This window comes from Lutra lutra, chromosome 16, assembly GCF_902655055.1.
Source record: "Lutra lutra chromosome 16, mLutLut1.2, whole genome shotgun sequence".
Lineage (NCBI taxonomy): Eukaryota > Metazoa > Chordata > Mammalia > Carnivora > Mustelidae > Lutra > Lutra lutra.
This window is the reverse complement of record NC_062293.1, coordinates 10059959-10078664: the sequence shown is the minus strand read 5'-3', so window position 1 is coordinate 10078664 and position 18706 is coordinate 10059959. Positions and strand designations below refer to the sequence as shown.

The following is an 18706-nucleotide window of genomic DNA, read 5'->3' as shown; positions in this document are numbered from 1 at the left end:
AAATCCCTCCCACAGTGAATGTATATGGAGACATTAGCAAATGACCCTTTGCTTCGAAAGGGAAGATACCCTGTCTTTCCTGACATGAGGGTTGCCCATGGCATGCTGTCTACAGAAAGTATTTTTGTCTTTATCCCATGAGCTAAAGTCCTGGCTTAAAAGCAGGATACTGGGATAAAATTACAGATTCTTAAATAGACCTGGAAGGAACTTAAGAGAGCTTAACTAGAGGATCACTCTTCTTGGAAACAACAAACTAGAATGTCCGGGTAAGCTGATGCAGTGTGCTTAGGTAGTTATTGGATGTACTAATTGGATCAAAGACTAATGGCTTTTTTTGTTTGTTTGTTTGTTTGTTTTAATCTCCCCCACCATTCCAAAAGTAGATCAATTAGGTTTCTTTTATTCTACATGAATGGACGGCAGACTCCTACTACAGAAGAAAGGATTAATGCTGCTTCCCTTTTTTCTACTGGCCCAGGAAAAGAGGTGTGCCCTGAGTGCAGAAGGAGTGGGGTTTCTTCTCCTGGCCTCTTTAAGGCAGATAGGCCTATGCTGGTAGTGGAAAGGAGTGTAGACATTATTCCCCATGTAAGCTGGATCTTGATTTGTCTTATTAACAGAGGAATAGTGATTCCAAGGGCAGGTCTGTTAAGGTACAACATCAGTGCCAAGAAGCAGGCGTGGGTGGGTCCTGTCATCTTAGGCTGCTCCCTGGAGAGAGGGTCAGATGGTTAAGTCTTAACCAGGTGTAGTCGCAGCGCATTCAGAGGCAAGTAAGCCATTGGATCTGGGCTGCTCAGGTCCTGACAGGCATATTTCTCTTTAAACTTAGTGTTTTCCCCCAATTTAAGATGTTTCACTATATCATATCTGCAAGGACATATTTTATACTTTTGTTCTATAGGCTATAACCAATTTGAAGGGCAGTTTGTTGAACAAAGGAAGGGATTCTCCAAACAAGTACGCAGTTAGAAGGGGAAAATTCTGGAAATGGGAAACCTTACCTTTAAATTAGGGAAGAGTGATGGTGCTGTGTGTGCTACCTGTGACTCCCAGTGAAGGGGTCTCTCCAGGACACTAAGAGTTAAGTGGCTTCTGACCAACCATGTGTGTTAAAGCTTTGTTTTCACTCTTGGTCTTCATTCATTCTCTCTCTTATTCCACAGGACTTGAAAATTTTACAAAATCACGGATAATAAAAAAGGAAAACAACTTCTAGGGAGAATCAGGTGAAGCTGTCAAGTACAAAGCTAAGGCCAAGGGTGATATTAACTCAGATGAAAAAGGACACCAAACCATTTTCTATTCATGCTAGACATGACCATAGATTCAGTTTTTCTAGTAAATCTTGGATAATCAATATATATGGCTAAATGAATGTATGTGATCATGTGTGACTGTGTGTGTGTGATTATGCATGAGTGTTTGTACTCATGTGTGAGGGTATTGGTGTGAGATTTGTATGAATGCATGTAAGTGGCCAACAGACACATGAAAAAAATGCTCATCAGAATTCATGAGGGAAATGTAAATCAAAACCACAATGAGATATCACCTCATACCTGTTAGAATTGCTAGAATCAAGAAGATAAGAAACAACAAGTATTGGGAGGATGTAGAAGAGAAAGAACTTTCATGTACTGAAAGTGAGTGTGTTCCAAACCAACAACTTTTCTTGCTTCTGATGACTAAGGCATATGGTAACTTGTAGTCATTGAATGAGTTCAGAAAATATTTGAGACTCCAGTATTGACCTATATAGATTTCACAATGAGAAGAAAACTTATCCGTGCCATCAGGATCACTGTTCATTTTGTTGAGAACCTCAATTTGCTCATCTCAGAATGGAAGAGTTGATATCTGCATTACTTCCTAACTTGACATCTGAATTCTTGGCCTTTTTTTTTTTTTTGTGAGAAGTTATGTGGGCAGTGGAATATCAACCTTTATTGTTGTTTTTAGGACAATAACAATAGTACTAGATACTGTCACTGAGTTTTACTATGTACCTTGCATTGTACTAGACTCTATGCCTAGAATAATCTCATTTAGTCTTCACATTAACTGAGAAATAGCTACATCATACTGTTGCAAATAAAGAAGTAAGTTCTCTCATTTGACGGGGTCTCCTGGTTAGTGTAGAATCTGAATTCAAAGTTAAAATCAAGAACTGTAAGAACTGGGAGCCTTTAATCCCATATTCCTTTGAAACCATTCTTGACCACATACCATCAGCCTAAGGAAGGACCATGACAAAGACTTTTCTGTGTGCATGTGACTGTGAGGCTGTCAGAGGAATATGCACTAGCTCTGGTATCATAGAAAGGACCACTAAACAGCTAAAGAAAGCAAAATACATGAATCACACACAAATGATCATTTGTACCACACTGGGCAGAGATACAGAGAATCCAAAGTTGGAAGTGCAAAGTTCCATGCTGCGTAAGAGATGGAAAAGTTTGTCCTGTGCTGGAGATCAGAGTAGGCACTCAAAGTTCTGTTTTACAGACTTCTGCCTTCCCTTTGATAAAGTAATGTAGTTCTTTACTTCACTCTTGCAAAGCCAAGTGGGGCAGAGATGGAAGCCGAATGAGAGATAATAGGAAGGGTCCATTATAAATGGTGTCGTAAGAGCAAGTTAAAATTCACAGCTGAGAATTATTGTTAAGTAAATAATAATATGGGCACAAGAAAGCCCTTGAAATTTGGAACTGTTGTCTTTCCCCATATGAGAAAGAGGACAAGCTTGCCCTAAAGCCTCAGTTCATATGCATTCATTTGCTCTGGCTTTTCCAAACCTCCACGAACACACATGTATCCAAACTCCCTGCTGTGTGTTTGCATGAATGTGTGAACACATAGCAATAGACTTCCTTGAGTCTCCAGAAGTCCTAGCCACAAGATGGTTAAAATGTTTGCTGTGCTGTGTCAACTTGCCTTTCTCCTCCACAATCTCTTTGGGAATATTTATCTTTTATGAGTTTCAAAAAGGATTCCTGGCCTTAGAGGAAAGACAGATGAACAAATTAACCCCAGTGGGATTATACTGGCTGCTTCTGGTCACCTACTTAGAGTAATCTTTTCTTCTTCCTATCCCTATATATGGGGTGTGGTTTAATGAGGAAAATCATCATTAGTTGAATATTTACTGAGAAACCCAGAGGTCAGGACTACTCTCCCCCTTTCCCCTTATTTCTAGATTGAAAGAAATAAAGATTGGGGAACCTAATTATGTGGTATTTGGTACTCACTGTGTGTGCTAAGGTGCTCATCTGTGTTTGTGGGCCTTGTTTCTATTTACTGCCTATATGTATCAGTTTGAGTATATATCATACATTGGAAGTTACAACTGTAACAGTTGTTACAACTGTAACAGAAATTACAACTGTAACAGTTCAAGATTTAAACCAGAGTGGGTTCTTTCAGGCCAATTAGACCCCTGTGATATAGGACACTATCATGGTGAAGCTTAGGATTCCTAAGATTAGGATCCATACACTGACTATTCTTTAGGTTTGATAATAACAATGAAAAAGAGAACCAAATGATGATGCTCTGTTTAAAAACAAACTTCTCTGGCTTTAATTCAGCACCTGATGAAAATTCAGATCTATGTATCCCCTGTTGAGTACACACGATAATGTCTGGAGAGGAGAAAGAGACCTGGAGAGAGAACACAATACAGTTGTCTGCCCTAACATCTAAGGCCAATGGTTGTATATAGGACTTGTATTCAAATGACAACAACTAGTATGGCATAGGCATCAACCAATCAGAATGGATAGCAGTTGCTCTGAAGAAGGAATCTGGAGGGCGAGTGTTCCACATCCTATTACCATCTGTTGCTGGATAACGGGGAGGAAGATGGTGGGAGGGGGCAAGCTGTGGTATTGGGAGGCAGTTAGGGATAGTACCTACGTATGAAACAATTTGGATGCATGCCAATATTTTAACAAGGAGCAGGAGTCTTCCAGAAGAAACATACACATGATAGCCCTACTGACACTTTCTCAGAATGAGCCTTCTCTTTACAGAGTGTTTTTCATCGAACACAGAGACCCTCAGTATAGTTATCTGAAATCTTTCTGTTTTCACTGTCTGTGTTACGGACCTCTTACAGGAACTCTCCATTTATTTGAAAAGAGTAACCGTTTTCCAGTTTTCCTCTCTTTTCCAAAAGAGTGGGGGAGTGGCTAAGAAACATTTGAGTTTTGGAATGAGACAGATTTGGGGTTTGAATCACAGTTATCAGCCCTTTGTGTTAGCACATTATTGAATAACACACAGCAACTGTTTCCTTAGCTATGACAATGGCTACCATGGGAATTAAGTAAGATAAATCTTTGGACAGTGTCTTGCACAGAGGGGGTGTCCCATAAAGGATTCATATCATTTATTCCTATTTTTGTCTATATGATCCCTATATTGTGTGTCACAATTATTTCTCCCTGGGTCTCATCTCTATTATTACAAAGCAAGCAGAATCACAGAAGGACTGTGTTTCAAGAATTTAGTCTTCATTTTTGCCAGAGCACAGAGGGTAGGACCATGTACCCAGCTAATAATCAATATCCACAGAACGGTTCTCTTTGGCTTTTTTTCTTTCTTCTTTTTTTTTTTTTCCCCTAGACTTACTTTCTGTCATTTAAGGCTGTTTTTCCTTTCTCTTGGATTCATTCCAGATTCTCAATATCCTTTAAGTGTAACATCAGTAACGTACCTTTCAGGGACACATATGTAAAGAATAAAACTGTGCAATTGGAATCCTTGTGAATATTTTCAAGATTTTTATTTCCTTAGCTACTCTCTATAAATCTCCTTCATCTGGGATGACAGAGCCTTCGTGTCCCTTTCTAATTTACACTTCTTATACACTTCACATGTCACCACATAAATCCCACACACCCTCGCCCTATCCAAAAATAACCAGACACTGAAATTACCCAAGAACTTTTACAAACTACCTTATTAATTCCTTATATAATCACGTTGGGAGGCAGTGCAGCATAATGGTTAAAAATATAGGCTCCAGGAATATATATGGATTCCAATCTGTTCTTCCATTTCCTAGAGTTATGACTTTTAGCTACGTAATTATTTCCTCTATGCCTCAGTTCCCCCATATGTAACCTAAGTCTAACCATAGTACCTACGTTATAGGACCTTTTTTTTTTTAAGATTTTATTCATTTATTTGACAGAGATCACAAGTAGGCAGAGAGGCAGTCAGAGAGAGAGGGGGAAGCAGGCTCCCTGCTGAGCAGAGAGCCTGATGTGGGGCTCAATCCCAGGACCCTGAGATCACGACCTAAGCCAAAGGCAGAGGTTTAACCCACTGAGCCATCCAGGTGCCCTTATAGGACCGTTTTAAAGGTCATTTAGTTAATGCACAAGTAGTAGCTGGTAAACAATTAGTACTCAACAAAAGTTAGCAATAGAAATTGTACATAATCACTCTTCCCAGCTCTTCAGTTTAAATTAATAATGCATAGGGTAAACAGTTGCATTTGAGTAGTCAGATTATCTGGGAACTTCTTTTTTTAAAATATTTTATTTATTTATTAAGAGAGAGAGATCACAAGAAGGCAGAGAGGCAGTCAGAGAGAGAGGGGGGAAGCAGGCTCCCTGCTGAGCAGAGAGCCTGATGTGGGACTTAATCCCAGGACCCTGAGATCACGACCTGAACCAAAGGCAGAGGCTTACCCCACTGAGCCACCCAGGCATCCCTATCCAGGAACTTCTGACAGAAGGAAGCATGGAGGATATTTACAGCATGAGGAAAGCACAAGGATATTCACTGCAGCCTTGTTAGCATAGTTGCAAAACTTAGCCACAATCTAAATGTCGATTATTAAAAGAATAGTAAAATGGACCAGAGTATACCCACACTGTAGATTTTCCTACAACCATTTAAAATAATTAAACATTTCTAAGATATGTCATCAAGAATATGAAAGCAAGTTATCGAATAGTGTTACGTCATATAAGTAAAGATATTAAAATTATAAACTGTGTACAGTACCTCTAAACAAGTATATAGAAAACAGTTCTAAAAGATCCACACCAAACTAAAAGCCATGATAACCTCTATGGAAGGTAGTGCAATTGGGTATAATAAAGTATTTTTGTTTTGTTTTCTTTATTTATGTATTTTAAATATTATAATACAAATGTATTTCTTGCATCATGAAAAATCACAAAAAAAAATAAAAGAGCAAAGTTCAAAACAGAAAGCTAAATTGAATAGTTTGGTTCAGTGTCCCCGGAACCTATTGACTTTTTTTTTTTTTTTTAACATTGAACTTTTGTTTCTTCCTGGGATAGAAAGAAACTTCATGAGAGAAAGCCAGTTTATTGACCAATGAGTCAACAGGGCTAATGAACTCAAAAAGTTTGCATCAAGGGCATCCTTTCTTAAGCAAGTGCATATCAACAAGTCAATTATGTGTTTGCAGACCAGTATTAGGAGGACTAAGATTTCATGTTGGGTTTCTTCATGTGCTTGTACAGTCAAGCTCCTGGACTTTATGGAATAAAAGTATCCAGAGTTAAATAAATCATTCCTGAGAAACCATCTCTGTAGCTTCTCTGTCCCTGGAGCAGACTTCATTCCTTTCTGTGGTTTACAGATTTTACTATATTTTGAATCCATTCTTTCCTTTAGCATTTTGGACCTTATTTCTCAATGGGGACCATTTCCAAACCGAAAACAAAAATATCACTACGTTTCTGAGTTTGGGAAATTGTGACACTGTGACTTTACTGATTTTTTTTGTTGATTTTATTTTTGGAAGGTGCTGTGTAAACATGCCCTGTTGTCGGTCACAAGCGCTCTAAAGAGGCCAGAAAGTGTTTATGAACAAGGACTGAGTTTGTGCCGTGCTGGCTGCATTGTCCTTTTCATACTGATAGATTGTAATCTATTTTGTGGACAGGAACTCTGGCCTTTGTTGTGTTGAAAATTCTCATAAACTCAGACCAGGAAGTGTGAGCAATCACAACACACAAGCCTTCTCCAGTGAAAACAGCAGGTTTCCTGGGATCTGGCTGAGGTCGAGGGAAGCATTGCCCCACAGAGACGGGAGAGAGAAAGAATCTTGATCACACCTCACATTCCCCGTCCAAGGCTGGGACTGGTGCAGTTCTCACCTCCATCTCAGACTGGGGTGCAGAGCTGCTCATGGAGTTAATCACAGGATGGAACATTCTGGTGCTTGGCACTGGGAACAGGGCCTGGCCGCCAGTGGACTTGGGGCACATCACTTCTTCCCTGGGAGATGATGCGGAAGAGTACAGCCATCATCAGAAAACACAAAGAGATGCTCAAATTAAAATACCCAGCCACCAGATTGGAGACAAATTAACATTTGCCAATTCCACGTATTGGGGGAAGATAGAGAATGAAGATAGAAGATAGAAGATATAGAATGAGGACAATCCTTGCTAAGAAGAGGGTAAAATTAGTATTGCCATCTTAGAAATTAATTTCATCATGAAGTTGAAAAAGTGCACATCCTTCCTACGTATACATGAAAAATATTAAACAGGTATACAAGAAAATATGAATCCGTTTGTTTCTACAATGTAATCCTATGTATATTAAAATGAACAGAACTACATGTAATAACAGAGACAGCAAACACCATGGCAATAAAAAAAACAACAACAACAACAACAAAAAAAAAACCGCACATGCCTAGATTCAGACCCCAGCTTTACCATTTACCATGTGTATGATTTGGACATAGTTTTTAATCTCTCTGAGTTTTAGTTTTTATCTATAAAACAGAATTGCAAATAACTTCCTCAAAGCCATTGCAAAATTTTAAAATAGTTCATCTAAGAAGGACCTGGAATATATAGAGACATGGTCTTTTTATTTTTCATTTGTAAAATAGTGACAATAGAAGTGTGGCTAAGTTAACAAAGTGTGGTCAGTGTGATAGTGTCTTGATAAATTAAGGCTAACATGTATGAAGAATCCTGGGATGATAGTTAACAAGGGCAGTTGTGATATTATACCTCAATAGCCCACAGATCTCCTTATTAAGTATTTGAGAGCCCATTCAAATGAAAGCAAGTTGCTTTCATTGGAATATTGTTGGTAACTGTGATTTATCTCTGCATTTCTTCAAATGTTACCACTCATATACCTAATTCCATCTCAGAAGTAGATTGACCTCATTACAGCCTTTATTTAACCCATTCCCTAAATCGGGTATCAGGTGCTTACTGAAAACCAGACATGTTGCTAGAATCTGGGGAGTAAGGGAGAAATAAGATGTGCTATTTAACATCTACTGGTTCATAATCTAGTGTAGTGGTGGAAAATAGAGGAACAACAACAACAACAACAAAACCAACAAAACACATAATACAACGAGTGTTCAAATTTACAAACAAGATCTTTGGGAAAAGGCAATTAAAAACAGCAGATTTATCATTTGATTATCTTATCCAACTTGATTTCAATCTAGAAGAAATATCTTTGGCTAGGTATATAGGAATCCTGAATTCTCCTCTCACTCTGGCTAGTTTGCCTTCTTTTTTCCACCTTTGGCTGATCCATACCCTCTTCCTTCAGTCTTGTAAGAAATTTTAGGGGCACCTGGGTGGCTCAGTGATTAAGTGACTCCCTTCAGTTCAGGTCATGATCCTGGAGTCTTGGGATTGAGTCCCGCATTGGGCTCCCTGCTCAGCAGGGAATCTGCTTCTCCCCCTGACCCTCTCCCCCTCTCATGCTCTCTCTCTCTCAAGTAAACAAATAAAATCCTTAAAAAAAAATTTTTAAGACACCTGTCTTCATAATGATGGTAATGATAGCAGCAATCCTAGTAAATTATCAAATGAAATAAACTTGATTCCTGCATCAATTCAAAATGTATTTATCCTTCTAGAACAAAATCCTACCTCCATGATTTCTACCTGCATCTAGGTCAAAAATGACTTAGTTTAGCTATTTGATTGTTCCCCAGATATTTTATGTTTTTTTTTTTGTTTTAATTTAATAATTTCCATTTTATAGTATTTGGAACTTTTATAAGAAGTTCATTCTAAAAAAAAAAAAAAAGAATATTGCTAGTTTTTTAGACCCATAAGAGCAGATAGTAACCTTCCTTTTCCCTCTCCTCTACCCACCACGCTGAACACCCCAGTGCTCGACCCAACATGGGAAAATACATGATTGGATTTGCTTCTTTTGTTGTTAGAGCTTTTCGGGTTACAGCAAGACACTGAATGAAGTATCTTCCCTTTTGGTCTCATTTAACAAGGTATAACAGCAGGGAGAGTTTCTGCTAATATTGAAATTTAAATACGAGAAGTAATAAAATAGTATGTTTTTCACATTCTGAGTCTCTTTGTAGATCTCCACCAGCGATACTCTGAGCTACGAAAAAGAAAAAGGAAGGAAAAGAAAAGGGCGAAAGGAATTGTTCATTCCACAAATGCACTGTAGTGAGTGCCCAGCAATACATCTTTGTAGATTTCCTGACGTTTTCTGCTTATTAACCGTCTTCGTCTGTCTCCTCCAGCTTGTGGGGTTATTCTATTCCAATCCCTCACTGTTGTGTGGGAGAACAGTCGACTGTATTGAGCATGAATCAGCTACTAAAATAAGTGTCAGGGTAACTGGGATATGCCATTTGACCTTCAAATTAATTTTCTCTCATCCTTATTTCATTTCACTTTCCCTGCAACCCCTGCCTCTCTCTTTTCAGGAGACTTCTGCTAAACAAATAAAAAACAGATGCATCACCAAAAATGTCCTTAACAAGCCCATCCCTCTTTGATTTCTAGGAACACTTTTTTGTGAAAACCATGATAATGTATTCATTTTTGTAACAGCGTAAACACAATTTTGCAACATGAACACACTTTGTATTTTTCCCTCTTCAGTTTAGGCGGCATCTCTTGTCAGTGGGCTTATCAAGATGGGGCTTTGATTTCAGTTAACATGGGGACTAGAGAAGAGCAGCATATGTTTTATTCATTCTCTTTGTAACAAGTTAAAGGGCATACATGTTTAACCTCTAGAAATTGCTGAAACTGGACAAAGCAGGCGATATCTGTTTGGAGAGATCATTGCATCATTTATTGCAAGTCATTTGAAATCCTTTTGTGAAATGGACAGTGCAAAAATATTCAAAATCCTCTTTTGTGATGACGTGTAAGGACAGAGATGCCACGGAGGTCAAAGTTGGCTTCAGAGTCTACACAGCTCTACTTGAAAGAGCTTCCCTTGTGCTTTTCTAGGCTTTCTGTGACCATCATTTGATGAATGGAAGTTTGGAGTGAGGACACCGATCTGAGTGAACGTTTTGCTGCTGCTGCTCATTTAGGGGTGAGAGCGGTCGACGGAGCTTAGAGTGGCCGATGTCATGGGATGTGATGAGAGGGGCAAAAGCAAACGCAGAAGAGGCGCCTGTGAGTCTAATGACTCTCCATGGGCAGATTTAACCCCAGTTGTAATAATGCTGTAGGAATGGTTGCGATGAGTAAGGAAGAAAAAAAAAAAAAGAAATGGAAGGAAGGAAGGAAGGAAGGAAGGAAGGAAGGAAGGAAGGAAGGGAAGGTGGGAGGGAGGAAGGGAGAGAGGAAGGGGGGATGGGGTCAGCGAGGAAGAAATAGAATGACTCTCCAGCTTAGTGTAAAAAAAGCTCAGTACCTAGGAACACATACCAGCTTGTGTCTTTTCACCCATAAACGTGGGTCCCTTTGGAGGTTCCTATTCCTGAAGTCTGAGAGACATGAATTTGACAATCAGGGTATGTGGAGGTTTGTAATTGAATGTCTCCCTGATGTGATTAATTACAAGGCAAAAACTAGCATTTATCAAGTATAGGTAAGGAAAGGAAGTATCCTTTTTTTTTTTTAAAGATTGTATTTATTTATTCACAAGAGATGGAGAGAGAGAGAGAGAGGCAGACAGAGGCAGAGGCAAAGAGAGAAGCAGGCTCCCCAACGAGCAGGAAGCCTGATGTGGGACTCGATCCCAGGACGCCAGGTTCATGATCTGAGCCGAAGGCAGATGCTTAACCATCTGAGCCATCCAGGCACCCAAAAGGAAGTATTCTTTACAGTTTACCTTCCCCTCCCCCTCATTATATAAACGAAGGCTTAGTGAGAACCTCTCATACAGATGTAGAGAAAATGAATGTGTCAGAGAGAGCAGAATCCAGAAGACTAGGATACTGACTTCACCCTGAAAAGAGGCTGGGGATGTAGTTAAAACTTAACCACAACAAAATCCACCCCCCCCCCCCCCGCCATTGGTATGACCAGGATATTCTGCTGGAAGTTGTAATCATTTCTCTCATTACTATATGACCCTCATATTTTTGTCCAATGCTGTGAGTTTGCCAAAGAGTTGGTCAGGGGCTATAATCTAATAAGTGTTTTATTTTCAATTGCACACTCACAAATTAAACCACAGCTGCAACCCAGATCAACCCTGTCTGTTCAGAGAGGCATAGGAAAAGTCAATTAGTTTTTCCACTCTCTAGGGCCAAATGGACAATTAGCCTAGAGAAAACGAGGGTGGGGTGTATGTGTGTATGTGCGTGTGACTATTTCGTGGACAAAGGAAGACTTTGAAGTCATGTGAATCAACCCAATGGAAGCCCGTTGCTTTCTGCAAAGACATTTCTTCTCTATTAGGCTACAAAATTCCAGGGGGTAAGATTTATGGAAGGATCATCCTATTTTCATCCGTGTCTCACAAAATTCTTATCGTATAGGAGGTTCTTAAATATTTGTTGAGCAAATGTCTGAATGATTGACTGAAACATGATAGTCTGTGGAATCATGCATTCAGGTAATCATATTCATTTTACCACTTGTTCCCTTCCCAGTCCCCTGTGTAGCTGTCAGATCGCACTGTCCTATATTTGGAATAATAGAGAGCTGTCAATTTAGCTGATGTCTGGGTTAGCAATCCAATTGCCTCACTCTTTTGTGAATGCTGCCATCCCACAGTGGGTGAGTTCAAAATTAGATGAATCACCACCCTTCTTGTCACTTGGTTTGCCCACCTGCTGACAGGGAGAGATTCTCCCTTAATGGAAATCATCCCTAGCAAAGATAACACACCTCCATTTCATCAGAAGTGACATAAGGATGACCTGGGGCAGGGTGTAAGGGAGTTTCATGTTTATCCTATCATTATTTGCTATCAACAAAGATAGCCTGTGTTTGGAAATAACGTGTGGAAATGGAAATTTCACTGCAGCCTTTGAAATATTTTTATCAGGGAATACCGTAGCAACCACAAGATTGCTATGAACTTTTGTGAACAGGGAATCCTCTCTCTACTGTTTTGCAAAACTTTTGAGAAGCAATCAAGGATCATAAAATAAAGTCCTAACTCAGCATGCCGTTTGGGACTCTCTGTAGTTGCTTGGCCTACAATCACAAGAATCCTTCTACTTTAGCCACAATGCGCGTGTTACATCTTTTTGCCTGTGACCTCTGTTCCTATGTTAATGGCACTCTCTCCCCACCTGTGTCTACTTTACTGACTGATTCATCAACCCTTAGCTCAGATCATCTGATTCATAAGTATTTCTCTGGTCTCCCTGGCCATGATTAAATTCTTCCTCTCCTGAATTGCTATACATTATTTTGAAATTTCATTCTTTTATGTGTTACTTATCAGTAATTACCATTACTTATTGTATAAGGGAATAAGGGACAGATTTGCCTTCTGTCATTGCTAATTGTGCAAATTTTACCTTCCTCTGATAGTGTGTTTTGGTTTTTCTCCTCCTACTCAGTTCTTCTCACCACCCCTTTTACAAAGTAAGAATGCAGTAACTATTAGGTGAATTGAATTGTACTGACCTGGACTTATGAGGCTTTTAGTCTAATTGGGAAAAAAGACAAGCAGATTAAACAACATAAAGAGAATGGCAAAGCATCAGAATTAAGACTGCAAAATAATATGGGATTAAATGAATATGTGAATAGGGGAATTACACTATAAAAATTATTTTAGCTGAGTAGGAGGCAATCATAAAAGATTTTTAGACCTATCTTATGCTAAATCTTAAAGAATATTGTTATGTTTTTACTCTAGTGACTAACACATTCAAAAATTTATTTAAAAAATGGAATATTTGCAATTCCAGAGGATAAAGTGAGCAAGACTACATTATATACATTTTGCAGAGACATAAATTGGTGTAAACTTTATGAAACATAGTTCGGTTTTATCAGGAAAATTTTGGAAAGTCCATAACTTCACTCCAATTATTTCACTTCATATAGGATGAAGGGACAGAATACGTCATTGAGAGGGGTCGTCTTGGGGTTTGGTTGACAGGAAAGTCTTCTTCTATGGAGCAATGACCTATCCGAGACCTAGAGTGTGAAAATGAGCTAAGCTTGGGAACGGTGTCCCTGAGGTAAGAGAGAGCTTGTTGTGACCTCCATTTTCTTCCTTATGCTTTTCTTTATTTTAATTTTTCTATAATAAGCATGAAATTTGTGTTAGAGTTAGAAAAAAAATTAACTCAGTAAAAAGCATATACATAGACACAAAATTTTCTTAGAATGGTGTGAGCCCCATAAGAAATGCCCAATTAATTTTAGTTATTAAAGGAAGAGAGGAAGGAAGGAAAGGATGAACAAGGAAAGAAGGAAGGGTCAAGTATATGCTTCTCCCCCCTCAGCTCCGTGGTAGGTACGTAACCTCAAGGTCTTCCACACCGTGAATACCTGTTAATTCTGACCCCATGTGTATTGAGGATCTCCACTGGATTCCAATGTGAGAGATTAAATAATACAGTACACATAAATATCTTAAAACAGTGTCTTGTACCTAGAAGGTAGGGTGACCAATTTGTTTCAATTTACCTAGGACCGGTCCCAGTTTTATAACAGTCCCTCTCAGACCAAGAGGGTTGGTCACTCTGTTAGCACTTTTAATGATAAACCAGTGGGTGGGACTACCAAACATTTTTTGAATGTGTGTTTTTATCTCAGAGGAAGGGCGGTTTCTGCACTAGCAGCTCAGAAAGAAGCAGGGCTGGTGGGCCGCCATCCATGTAGATCTCTGAGACATTAGTTCCCTGGGCTGACTTATGTCAGACCTCTACATAAAATCCCTTCAGAAGCTGTATAGGTGATTTTCAAAAAAACTTCATGAGGTAAACAAGGCTTTGGTGACTGAGGGTGTTGGGAAGTGAAAAATATTCCTCACTTCCGTAGGGACTACTGCACAGCACTGGTGAAGAGAAAACACAAGAGAAGTTAGGTGCCCATCAACTGAATATTTAGGTTTGTTTCTTTGAAGATGCTTAAATCTTTGAACTTTCAGACACATGTATTTTCACCTTGGTGCAATTTTATTAATTGGCTCATTGGTTCATCTATTTTAAACACATGATATATTATAGCAATATTGATGAAATTGGAGGAAGTTAAAAATACACAATCACAGGATTCTAACATAATAGATATTATATATTATCCTTCCAGTATTTTAATATGCATTTTAAATAGTCATAAATATGAGGCATACAAGTTAGCTATACACACACACACACATACACACACATATATATTATATATAATCCTTTTCTTTTTTTTTAAGATTTTATTTATTTGAGTTGTGAGCAAGGGGAAGGAGCAGAGGGAGATGGAGAAGCAGAATCCCCCAGTGAACAATGAGCCTGACGTGGCCTCGATCCCAGGACCCTGGGATGATGAACTGAACCGAAGGCAGATGCTTAACTGACTGAGCCACCCAGGCACCCCAATTGTTATCTTTTTTTCTTTTTTTTAAGATTTATTTATTTATTTGACAGACAGAGATCACAAGTAGGCAGAGAGGCAGGCAGAGAGAGAGGGGGAAGCAGGGTCCCTGCAGAGCAGAGACAGAGACCCCTACAGTGGTCCTGATCCCAGGACCCTCAGATCATGACCTAAGCCGAAGGCAGAGGCTTTAACCCACTGAGCCACACAGGTGCCCCAATAGTTATCTTTTTAAAGCAGTTTTAAGTTCACAGCAAAATGGGAAAAAGGTACAAAGATTTCCAACAACCCCCTGCTCTCACATGTACATAACCTCCCTTATTATCATCATCCCCCACCAGAGTGATACATATGTTACAATTCTTCAATCTACACAGATATACCATAATCACCCAAAGTCCATAGTTTACATTAGGGTTCATGCTTGGTGTTGCATTTTAGACAAGTGTATGACATATATCCATCATTATATAATCAATCATACTGAATAGTTTCACTCTCCTAAAAATTCTCTGTGCTACACCCCTTGGTCCCTCCCACCACCCCTAATCCTTTTACTGTCTCCATAGTTTTGCTTTTTCTTGCATGTCATGTAGTTGGAATCGTAGAGCACACAGTCTTCCCAGATTGGCTTCTTTCATTTAGTAATATACATTTAAGCTTCCTCACTTTCCAAGCCTTTCCATGGCTTGACAGATTACCTTTTTTAGCGATGAGTGATATTCTATTACTGGATGTAGAGTCTTGATGTACCACTGTTTGTTTATCCATTCACCTATTAGAGAACTTCTAGATCATTCCCAAGTTTCAGCAATTATGAAAGAAGCTATTACCAGCATCCGTGTGTAGGTTTTTGGGTGGACATAAATTTTTGACATCTTTGGGTTAAGACCAAGGAGTGCAATTGCTGGATTGCATGGTAAAGGTATGTTAAGTTTTTGTATGTCTGTTTGTTTTGTTTTGCTTTTTTTAAGAAACAGTCACACTGTATTTCAAAGTGGCCACACCACTTTCTATTCCCACCAGCAATGAATGAGAGTTCCTGTAGCTCCACATCCTCACCAGCATTTGGTGTTTTCAGATTTTGGTCATTACGACAGGCATGTAGTGGTATCTCATTGTTTTCATTTGAATTTGAATTTCCTAGTGACATATGATGTGGAGCATCTTCTCATATACTATGTCCATCTTATGTCTGCCTTGGCGAAGTTTCTTAAGATCTTTAGTCATATTAATTTGGTTGTTTTATTCCTGTTGAGTTTTATTAGTTCTTTGTATATTTTTAATAACAGATCTTAATCAAATATGCCTTTTGCTATGTATTTTCCCCCAGTCTGTGGCTTGTCTTTTTCAATTCCTTGACAGTGTCTTTTGCAGAGCAGAAGATTGTAGTTTCAATGAATTTCACTATTAATTTTCTTTCACGGATTGTATTTTTGGTGTTGTATCAAAAAGGCATTGCCAAACCCAAGATCATCTAGATTTTTTCCTATGTCATATCCTAAGTGTTTCATAGTTTTGGATTTTAAGGTCTATGACCTAAATGTAGTTCTTTGACCCATTTGGAGTAAATTGTTTATGGAGCACCTATAGTTTATGTGTAGATTCTTTTTTTTTTTTTTTTTTTTTTGCATATGGGTGTTCAGTTGTTCCAGCAACCTGTATTTTTATTTAATATATCATAGGCTTTATTTCTGGTTTGCACATATTCTTTACTATCATCATTTTTAAAGGTTATGTAACATTTCAGCATCAGTATTGTGCCATGGAGATACTTTCATTTCTTATCAAAAGAAACAACATTTTTGTGCATAAAACATTTGTATTTCAGACTATTTTCTTAAAGCATATTTACAGAGTTGCAGTTATTTGGTCAAAGGAAGAGCACCCTAAAGTCGATTTATTTTGCTATTTACATACAAATGCCCGTTAGTAATTTCAAGCACCAATAGTAGGTTAGGACATCTAAAAACAAAATAAAACAAAAAAGTGGGATGTTTTATTTTGCTTGTTTCATATCGAAGATTTTTATCATGTTTGTTTACTAGTTGTATGTCTTCTCTTGTAAATTTCTTTTCATATTTTTGCCCACTTATCTATCAGTGAATTGTTTTCCTTGACAAGTATTCTTCTACTTTTAATAAGGTCTTTCAGCTCTTTTCTCATCTTATTTTGTAAAAGCAGTTTCTACTCAGCTCTTCACCTTTGCATTTTGTTATACTTTTTAACCTGCATAAAGTTTACATTTTTACATGGAACCCTATTGAAATATATTTTTTCTTTTTATGATTTTTTTCACTTACTTGTCCATTTAGAAATCTACTTCCCTCTAATAAATATTCAGTTCTGTTTCCATCTAGTTTTCATTGTAAAATACATAATTTAGTTTTTTATATGTATCTGAATTTAAGTTACTCTTTGGAGAGATTTGAAACACTCATTTTTTTTTTCTTTTCCAATTTGTTACCTTTTAATATGTACTTCACTGTGAACTCAATGAAATTTTAAAATAACAAAGTGACATTCACATTTACACCTTATTTACCACTGTAGAACCTATTTTAAGCTAAAATAATAAAGCAATGACTGTTTTGATAAAAACAAGCCATTTTGTAAATATTATTTGAATATTTTTGTATGTACTTGGCTTATACACATAACAAAAATTTGGAAAGAAATAATATCTGTTCTAAACATGATGAAGATTTGCAAATAATCATTTTGAGATTTTAGGTTGGTTTATCTCATTTCCCCTGGTCCTTACTGGATTTTATGACTCCCTGATTAAAAGGAGATATGAGTTTTAATATATTTTGTAAACTTATCAGTAAACAAATGATTAAAAAGCATATATTTTTCCACACCTGAGGTGGGAGGGTGGGGGTGTAATTAATGACAAAAGACGTAAATGTCTGCTCATGTAAATAATATAGAAGGAATATACAGATTTTAAAAAATGGATCAAGGGACCATGATATAAAAAACAAGTATTATGGGGTCTAGAAGGAGCCTGAGGGGACATCTGGTTCAACTGTCTCATCAGATTTGAAATAAAAATAATAGCAGTGAATATTAATTTGACATTATAACACAGGGACTGTACTAAGTGCATTATCTCATTTAGTTGTCAATATTGTCCTCTGTGTACTTCCAGCTTACAAATGAGGACATTTAGGTCTGATGCCATTATTTCAGCACAATCCCAAGGAAACTGACTTCCAATGAAGAAAAGTGGCTTTTCAAAAATTACAGATGAATCAAGACTATCAAACTCCCTGAGATATGCCAATTCTTGGTGCAATTTTTAAAAAGGTTTTATTCATTTATTTTACACCCAGAGAGAGAGAGAGAGAGAGAGAGAGAGAAAGAGAGCACAAGCAGGAGGGGCAGAAGATGGAGAAATGTCTCCCCACTGAGCAAGGAACCCAATGCAGGACTCAGCGCCAGGACCCTGAGATCATGACCTGAGCTGAAGGCAGTTGCTTAACCAACTGAGCTCCCCAGGTGTCCCCCAGGTGCAATTTTTATTTGATGTGGCTGGTGCAAGACAGTACACACACACACACACACACACACACACACACACATACACATTTTTCTGATAAAGTCATTCCTTTTTTCTTAATAGAAGCTTTTTCAGTCTCACTCTAAGTATCCAAAATACACGATGTACAAATACAGAAAATTATTAATGCATTCATACTCCTTTAAAGATCCCATATCGTAAAGTGATTTATAACTGTCACAGTTATGACAGAGAGAAGTAAATTAGTAACTGTAATTAGCCACCATGCTCATGTTTTCCTGCTGCATCTGCTCAGTGGAATTGGACGGCTCCTTGTGCTCCATTTTGCTGTGATGGGCTCAAATTCTGGCTGGATTTCATGTGGTGTCATCACATTCTGTAGTTATCATTGACATTTTCTCCATTAGCCTAGCTCCCTGAGGGA

At 38.1% G+C, this 18706-nt stretch overlaps 1 long non-coding RNA gene across 1 annotated transcript; it reads left to right on the top strand.

Annotated features, from left to right (window-relative positions):
• The first annotated feature begins 215 nt into the window (after positions 1-215).
• Positions 216-1469, top strand: LOC125086940 (uncharacterized). Its single transcript, XR_007123314.1, has 3 exons — positions 216-269; positions 387-489; positions 1170-1469. It is a non-coding gene; the product is annotated as an uncharacterized LOC125086940 (long non-coding RNA).
• The last annotated feature ends 17237 nt before the right edge of the window (positions 1470-18706 follow it).